General features: G+C 40.4%; 1 long non-coding RNA gene across 1 annotated transcript; it reads right to left on the reverse strand.

Moving 5' to 3' along the window:
• Window positions 1–1509: 1509 nt before the first annotated feature.
• LOC132450135 (uncharacterized) lies at window positions 1510–8373 on the reverse strand. The gene is made up of 2 exons (XR_009523801.1): window positions 7906–8373; window positions 1510–2212 (listed from the first exon to the last, which is right to left on the reverse strand). It is a non-coding gene; the product is annotated as an uncharacterized LOC132450135 (long non-coding RNA).
• Window positions 8374–9086: the final 713 nt, after the last annotated feature.

Raw genomic sequence — 9086 nt, forward strand, 5'->3', positions numbered from 1 at the left:
TGTTGCTTGGTACGCACTTTCAGTGACACGACTGTTGTGAAGGACTGCTTGAACGCCGCTGCCGAGACGTTACTTGAAGGTAAACAATGTGTGAAAAAATAAAGCAAATCCCAATGTGAGCTGCAACGACAACCAGAAAATCCGAAATGTTATCAGATGACGCACTATGCGGTCACAGCTTCATGCGGCTGTTCAGAGTGCCCCATCCTTAGCCATTGATGAGTCTTCAGATGTAAGGGATAATGCCCAGCTTTTGGTTTATGTGCGATTGTTTCATCAAGACAAGAAAGAGAACACCACTTGAGACACTGTTTTGCTTACTTGAAATGAAGGCCTAATGCTCTTTTTGTGTTTATTTGAAATGTAGGCCTGGTGTACCTGTTTTGCTTACTTGAAATGTAGGCCTAATGCACTTTGTGTTTATTTGAAGTGTAGGCCTAGTGTTCCTGTTCTGCTTACTTCACATGTAGGCCTTATGCACTTTTTATGTTTACTTGAATTGCAGGCCTAATGTACCTGTTTTGTTTACTTTAAATGTTAATATGCGTTACTTTGTCTCGCTAGTTTTTCATGGTTAAAAATAAGCTATTTGGAAATTGAAAATAAATACATCTGAAATTATAAGGTAATATGCTGTGTTGATTGTGTTTGACAAAAGAAGGCTATTATGACGTGGTAGGTTCGGACCTTTCTTGGAAGGAATTTTTAGTAACTGGACCTTGTTCAATTTTAATTGAAGACCCCTGGTCTAGAACTTGTATTGCGTCAGCTGAGAAGTGAGATGCACTCTCCGAGTGCGCTCCGACGCAGAGGACCCAATCTCACCAAGAACCCTCTCTAATAGCCGATCACAGTTATCCAAGGCAAACATAAGTTGAAACGTAACTGTTAATAGAGGTTTTTTTAATCCATTTAGATATTGAACGCACATTTACTTTCAGCTCTTAAAACATGAAACCAAGGTCAGCAGGACACCATGGCGCAATTTAGAACAGCCTGCAAGGGTTTGAATTAAAGATGTTATGCTATTGTGACGGAAATAAGCACATAAGCTGTAATAACTGCACATAGCCACAAGGGGAGCAGGACCAAACGTACAAGCTGTAATAACTGTTCATGGCCACAAGATGACAGCATCATATGAGGAAGCCGGAGGCGGGCTCTCAGTTCATAGCCAATCAGAGCATATATTACGTAATATAGGCCAAGCCTACTCTGTATTGGAGCAGGCGCGCGGCCCAGGGAGGGCAGAAACACACGGTGGCCCATCTAATGGTCGGCTGGGCTCCAGGCCTCCTCTCCTTTATATTGTTGCTATAATTGCTATTACACAACAATCACATATATATACTAGTGCTGTCAAGCGATTACAATATTTAATCGCGATTAATGTCAGTTAACTCACGATTAATCGCAAATCTTTTTTCTATGATAAATATCCCTCGATTTCTTTGTCCCATTACTTGTTCTCATTTTAATGCTCTTATCAACATGGAGAAGTGCATCGGCTTGCCTTGTGCAAAGGTTTTTTTATTGATAACATTGGCATATACTGATCAAAACAGGACGATACAAAAAAAATGCCTATAATGCAATTAAACGATGAACATACAAACATACTGCCTTGAACATAGCAGTCAGGCTATTGCTTCTTTGTTTTGAGCCAAAGAAAAAAAATTAACGCCGTTAAAATTGGTTTGCGTTAGCGCCGTTAAAATTGGTTTGCGTTAACGCAGTTAATAACGTGTTTAACTGACAGCACTAATATATGCACACACATTTCAGTTTAATGTTTAATTATCTTTCATCAGTTATAACGAACAAGAAAAAACACAAATCACTTGCCAACAGCAATGAGCAAATAAATATCAATATTAAGACATTCATGTTTTCTTGCAAAGCCTTCTATCATTAGTATATTGACGCGTAGATCATCCGCTTCATTTGGTCATTTAGCAACACCAATGCAGAGAATTATTTACATCACAAAATTAACTTTGGGCTTTGTTAGGAGGTGACAAATGATCTATGACCTTTTTGATTTCTTTCCTATTGTGTTTACATTCGAGAAGCTTGCCCTCATAGAACAGGCATGCCACACTCAGGACGATCTTGTTGTTGAACAGCTGTGAGGGATCCACTCTATGAGGGCTGACGCTCTTCTCACGGTCATGGGTGTGGTGCAGCACTACCAGAATAACTGGCTTATCACCTGGGAGGATTAGGAGAAGAATACATAAGAAATAGTTTAACGTTGTTCATTGTAAGACATTGTATTGTTTTTAGATATATTATATAGCAATAAAGGGTAAGAAAGTCGGTGGCTCAGTACCTTGGCTAGTGAGTAGCCAGTTAGTAACAATTTTTAAACTGATTGAGAAATAGATTTGATCATTTTCCCATTAACAACTGTTGAAACTGTTGATTAGGAATTATGCAATATCCAAGTGTCTGGCGAGTGAGTAGCATAGGACAACAAAAGTAACTACAAAATGCATTTCCTGCAGAAAATGCTGTAGTGTGAGGTTGAATATATTTTTGCAGCTTAGGAAGTAAAGAAAGGTTGAATGGCTTGAATCAAGTGAAAAGATTTGAACAGTTAAAAATTCTAAATGGTGTAAACAATGTTGCTGAGCTGTTCTGATAAAGTTTGTGTGTGTGTGCGTGCGTGCGTGGTAGTAAACTGTAAGATTATCTTATTGACCTTATTCCTTCTATCTAGTTAATCGAGATAAGCTCACAAAATGATGAGGCTTGTACCTTTGGACTCTGTGGAGTCTCAGCATTCACATGGTATATTGTTTGTGTAGATAGCATGACATGAAAAATATTTTATATTTTTTAATATAAAGCTTTTGTGATAGCCACTTCGGACTTGAGTGGGTAACGTCATCACTATGGTTAAATCAAGTAAGTGTTACAATCAAGTGTATGTGTGTGTGCGTGTGCGTGCATGCGTGTGTGTGCATGTGTGTGTGTGTCTTATCATGTAGGACCCAGGAAAATAGTTATTTACGTTATTCTTTCACATCTAGTTAATCGAGATAGCTCACAAACGGAAAAGGCTTGTATTGTTGAACTTCTCGCAGTGGCGTTTTCTCACGGAGGCCAAGGGAAGCCAGGCTTCCCTGTTTTTTTAGGCTGTAGTTGTCATCCAATAAAAACATTTATATTAACAGTTTCGTTAATTATTTTGTGCTGTGTTGCTGTCATTTCTTCCCCATTTTTCTCCTCTCATTGACAATTTCACAATGCGCGATACTGCGCCCCTGTTATATACTGAAGGCGCGGCGAAACACGACACAGCACACTGCGAGGAAGCCAGCCCGAGCTGGCATCCCTTGGTGAAAAACAAAGAAAGAATTGACCAATCAGGTGAGGCTACCGTCATGACACTGCCCTCCTCTGATTGGTCGGGAGGGTGTCAGGAGGGTGCCAAGGGAAGCCACTCGGCCCTCGGCTTCACACCAATTAAATCAAAGCATCATTATCAACGTCACCGAAAAATCAATAACAAAACAAATAGCGCGAAATTAGCATGTTTGAATTGTTCTCATTTTTGAGTAGCCTAATTAGCAAGTGCAGATATGGAGGGTGGAGATTTAGATTATTTACTTAAAAATAATTTTACCAAACTACCACAACAGCAGCGAATCAAAATAAAATCCGATGGCAGGCCAACATTGAAGCTGAAACTGCGCGTGGAGAGAAAGCAAGGCTTCTTTCGGACGTTCAATGAAGAAAACTATACACGAAGGGAGTGGCTAGCTGGCAGCAGCAAACCTCAGCGACTATTTTGCTGGCCGTGTCTTCTTTTTGACAAGGATTCGTGCTCCCTCAACAATCCCTGGGTCACTACAGGATTCGTGGACCTTGCCAACTTGTCCCAATCGAGAGGCACGGTAAATCAAAAAGCCACATGTTATTTATCATATCAAATACTGTGATTGTGTGAGTCGTGTTACACGTGAACATGAAACTTGAAATAGCCGACAGACGCGCTGTCAATTCTTTGACTATTAGCGGCTTGTGCATTTCGGTCGGGGAGGGGTTGCGTTTATAATAAAATGTATAATTTAATGAGATGTTTAGGAGTAGGCCTACTGCGTGCGTGCGTGCGTGCGTGCGTGCGTGCGTGCGTGCGTGCGTGCGTGCGTGCGTGCGTGCGTGCGTGCGTGCGTGCGTGCGTCAGATTACAGGCATTGGAAGTCCTGGTAAATGACCAGGCGCTCAAATAGCTCTTGTAGTTGCATTAAATACATCCAAGCTGCAACATACTATTTTCTCTAAAGGTTTGGCCTCACTTGGCTTCCTCAAAAAAAATCCCCACGCCACTGACTTCTCGGAGTACCTTTCAAAGGACAAATCGTTTGGATAGTATTGAAGATACAAGTGTGTAGATTTGTTTAATGGTTTGAAAGATGGTAAACGATTGAAAAAGGAATGAGTTACGATGTCTAGAAGTAGGTGTATCAGAATGGGCTGACGTCTTCAATGAAAACAGCTGAAAACGAAGCGGTATGAAACTAAAACTGTGATTCTGAAGACATTTTAAATGATATCGAAATTCTGTTTAGATATTATTGAAGATACAAGTGTGTAGATTTGTTGAATGGTTTGCACGAAGATAAACGGTTGAAAATTGATTTAGTTATGTTACTTATACAGTTGAAGTACGATTGATGATTTGAATCATCGTCTTTCAGGGTTTTTTTCGGGTTTATTTTTTTCTCACGTCGCGCCCCCCACAGTTTGAAAACCACTGGTGTAGATGGCATGACGTGAAAAAGATAGTTTATGTTAGCATTTAGCTTCTACCGGTAGTACATTGGATGTATAAGAGCAACTAGTGTCTAGCCATCTAAACGGGGTCCCCACACAGAAACTCCAGATATATAATAATCATATTTCCAATTGATTAATCATTTTAGCACCAGTGTAACAAGATATAAGGTAACCGTTTAAGCTTTGCATTGGGTTTCTAGGATAAATGTTTACATTGTTAGGCTCTGCAATGTCTGAAATGGTTTGCTTTTGTGATAACCACAAGCGTGGCTATCACAAAAGCTGTGATCCTCTCTAACCCAAGCTGGAGCGTCTGACGTCATCAGGCTCCAGCCTCAACGGAAGACCAACTTAACGAAGCGGATATGAAATTAAACTGTTGATTCTGAAAAAAGTATAAATGTTATCGAAAATGTTTAGATACCTTTGGAGACTAAAGTGTGTTCATTTGTTAAATGATGGAGGTTGACGGTAAAAAATTGACCAAGTTACGAAGTCTGAAGTAATTGAAGTATCAGAGATGCGCTGTCCTCCAATTGACTTCCATTGTAGAAGTTAATACCTCAACAGTAGAATACCTTCAAAAAAGTTTTTAGTATTTTAACATTTTGAATGGTAGCACACGATTCCAAGCTAATATGAACCTTTTGAAAGTGGAATGGAGTCTCTAGGTGAAAAATTGTGGGAGGAGTAGGATCCCAACATTTGTAGAGAATAAGAAAGAAAGAAAGAAAGAAAGAAAGAAAGAAAGAAAGAAAGAAAGAAAGAAAGAAAGAAAAACTGAGTCGTGGGAAGAACATTGTGAGGTTATCCACCACTTTTTTGCAGCTAATGAAATCACAGATGCAGGTCGGCAGAAAGCTATATTACTCAGTTCAGTGGGAAGTCCGACCTGCAGCCTTGTGAGGAACTTTGTAAGTCCTGCCAAGCCTGGAGACAAGATGTTCTTCTGACGAAATTAGCACTGGTTGTCAGAGATGCTACGCGACAGACTGGTTTGTAGAATCGGAGATGACCGTATTCAGCGCCGACTGTTGTCAGAGCCGGATTTGACCTTTGACAAAGCACTGAAGCTGGCACAAGCCATTGAGACAGCCAGCAAGGACGTAAAGGATTTACATTATGGGAAAAATCCTTATCACGATTATTTTGGTCCATATTGAAATCATGATTATTCAAACAATTATTTTTGAGTTTGAAAACATGTTGTATTTATTCAGCATGTCTCTCCCAAAAAATCTTTGTAACTGAGAACTTTGAAATTTCGCCTTAAAGAAATGCACAAAATGGTCAGAAAGAATCCAATCCAAAATAATATACAAATATGTATTCAGCTGTTCTGCTCTTTCTATAAAACATGAAAAAAAAATATTAAAAAAATAATAATCAAAAACTTGATTATGTTAATTTTGTGATAGTTTGACGCTAAAATCGAAATCGCGATCAAAATTTGTTTAATCTCCCAGCCCTACCTCAAGCAGTGCACAAAATATCTACAAAGCAGTTCCCCACTAAGCAGCAGCACCAGTACAACACGTGTTACAGGTGTGGAGGTGAGCAGCACAGGGCTGGGGACTGTAGAGCGTGGTAAAATTGGTCACATTCAAAAAGTGTGCATAGGTCAAATGGCTCAGCTAGCGCTTCACAGGCTAGAGGGGTTGGCGTACCGACAGGGAAGCATGGGAAGACTCAGGAAACCCACTATGTCAGCCAGGGGGAGGGTGAAAAAGACGACTGTGACTCTGTGTACAAAACCTTATGGGGGAAGGAGGTGACAGAGCTACACTCATGTACAGTGAGGCTAAACACATACACAGGACATAAAGTAAAATTTTTGGGAGCAGCAGTGGTTAAAGTACAGCATAAACAGCTAGTTAAAAATTTACAGTAGGTTGTGTTGGCAGGATCAGGCCATAGTCTGGTAGGCAGGTACCGGATTAGGAAGCTAAATTTACAGTGGAGACCAGAACCTCAGATCCACCATGTTCAGACAGAGACCCCAGAGAAGGCACAGGGGAGACCAGAACCACAGATACTCAGGTCAGAGCGGAGACCTTGGGGGAGGTACTCGTGGAGTTTGGGGAGGTTTTCAAAGACGAATTAGGGAGATTTAGCAATATATTTAGCAATATATTAATACTAGTGGTGGGCATAGATAATTTTTTTTAATCTAGATTAAAATGGCAAACGGCAAAAAATCTGTTTGTTTACCTTAACAGCGGTCAATTATACTGGGCAATGGTGATTTATCCAATATAATTCACCGCCGGAAGTTGTGAAGTGCCCATGCAAGTGAACGGAGCATAAACAAAAATAATTGACAGCTGAACGTTGTGAAGGCCCATGCAAGTGAATGGAGCAGTCTACAGCATTGAGAAGAGCCGTGTAATAATCCATAATAATGTAAGGTTTAGAAGTTAAATATTTGAAAGTTGTAGAATAGATTAATATAATTTATATTGGAGTTAATTTGCTAGAAATGTACTTACAATTTTTAGTCAGTTAATCATTTACATATTAATGTTGAACAATTATCACATATTTACATGTTTACATATTTAACACAGTTGAATCTGCCTCTCTGATTCCCTCACGTTTACCTCAGTCTAAATTCTAGCTTGATTGGTTAGTTCAGTCACGTGATGGGTCCGAACAAGGAAGTGTTTGAAAATAGATTAACGGCGATATTTCTTTTTATCACAAGATAAAAGTTTCGCGTTAACGCAGCCGTTAACGCCGATAACGGCCCACCACTCATTAATACATATATTTTTAGCAAAAATATAGGAGGACAAGGAAGCAGCCCCCAGGTTTTTTAAAGCCAGACCCGTCCTGTACGCCATGAGAGGATGATTTGAGGCTGAACTCGACCGTCTCCTTGCCCAGGAGATGTAACCAGTAAAATATCCTGAGTGGGCAGCGCCGGTGGTCCCTGTGTTGAACCAGATGACACAGCAAGGCTGAGCGGAGACTACAAACTGACCGTGAACCATATCTAATGCCCTTCTTTCAGGTGGACAGAAATGTACAAAGTTAGATCTGAGTCATGCCTACCATCAGATTGGATGAGGAAGCCAAAAGTATGCAACTATTAATACACACAAAGGCTTGTTCACTTACATAGTGCTTCCTTTTGGCGTTTCATCATGTCCAGCTATTTTCCAACGGACCATGGAGGGACTGCTGTAGAGCATCCCTCGTGTGGCCATATATCTGGATGACATCCTGCTGACAGGAAAAGACGACTAAGAGCACCTGCAGACTCTGACCATGGTGCTGAAACAGCTACAGGAGGTCGGTCTAAGGCTCAAGAGGACCAAGTGTGTGTTCATGAGTGAGGAAGTGATATTTTTGGGTCACAAAGTGGATGCATCAGGACTGCACCCAGTGCATGAGAAGGTGGAAGCGATCAATGAGGCACCCTGAACTTCAAATGTGACAGAGTTGAAGGCAAATCTGGGACTATTCAACTTTTATAACAAATTCCTACCAAATCTCTCTACTGTCGTTGCTCTGGTGCACAAACTGCTACAAAAAGACGCGGTGGTATTGGGGAGAAGTAGCCTTTAAAAAATCAAACTCATGCAGTCAGCTCAGGTGCTTCTGCATTACGGTCCAGAGAAGTACATTGTGCAGTCATGTCACGCGTCACCATACGGGGTAGGTGCCGTACTGTCACACCACATGCCAGATGGAAATGAGAGACCCATAGGTTTTACCTCACAAACACTAAACACAGCAGAGAAAAACTACTCACAACTGGATAAGGAAGGACGTTCTCTGATGTTTGGAATACAACGCTTCTGGAAGTCAAGTACATTTATGGACAGAAATTCACTACAGTGACAGACCACAAGCCCTTGTTGTCACTTTTCAGTGAGATGACAGCAGTACCACAAATGGCCTCGCCCAGGATCCAAAGGTGGGCTGTAACACTGGCTGCCTACGAATACACAATAGTGTACATTGTTGGGGTAGTTACTCAAAAAAAGTAATTAGTTCCTTATTACTAGATACTTCTGCAAATCGTAATGAGATTACTTTACTAGTTACTGCATTTAAAAAGTAACTTCACTACTTATTACTTCAGTTTCCCGTTTATTAATTTACTAAATACATGGACAAACATCATAGCCCTATCATCACTTAGTGTTTATTTTATAAATGTATACAAAATGGCATATAAAAGAACAATATCCCTGTCTGCACAAAGAAATGCCTCACTGTAAAATCCACAAACAACAGGATAAAATAGGCTATGGTGAGGTCAATCAAACACACAAGTTTCAAAACACAGGCTT

The sequence above is a fragment of the Gadus macrocephalus genome, chromosome 21 (assembly GCF_031168955.1).
Source record: "Gadus macrocephalus chromosome 21, ASM3116895v1".
Lineage (NCBI taxonomy): Eukaryota > Metazoa > Chordata > Actinopteri > Gadiformes > Gadidae > Gadus > Gadus macrocephalus.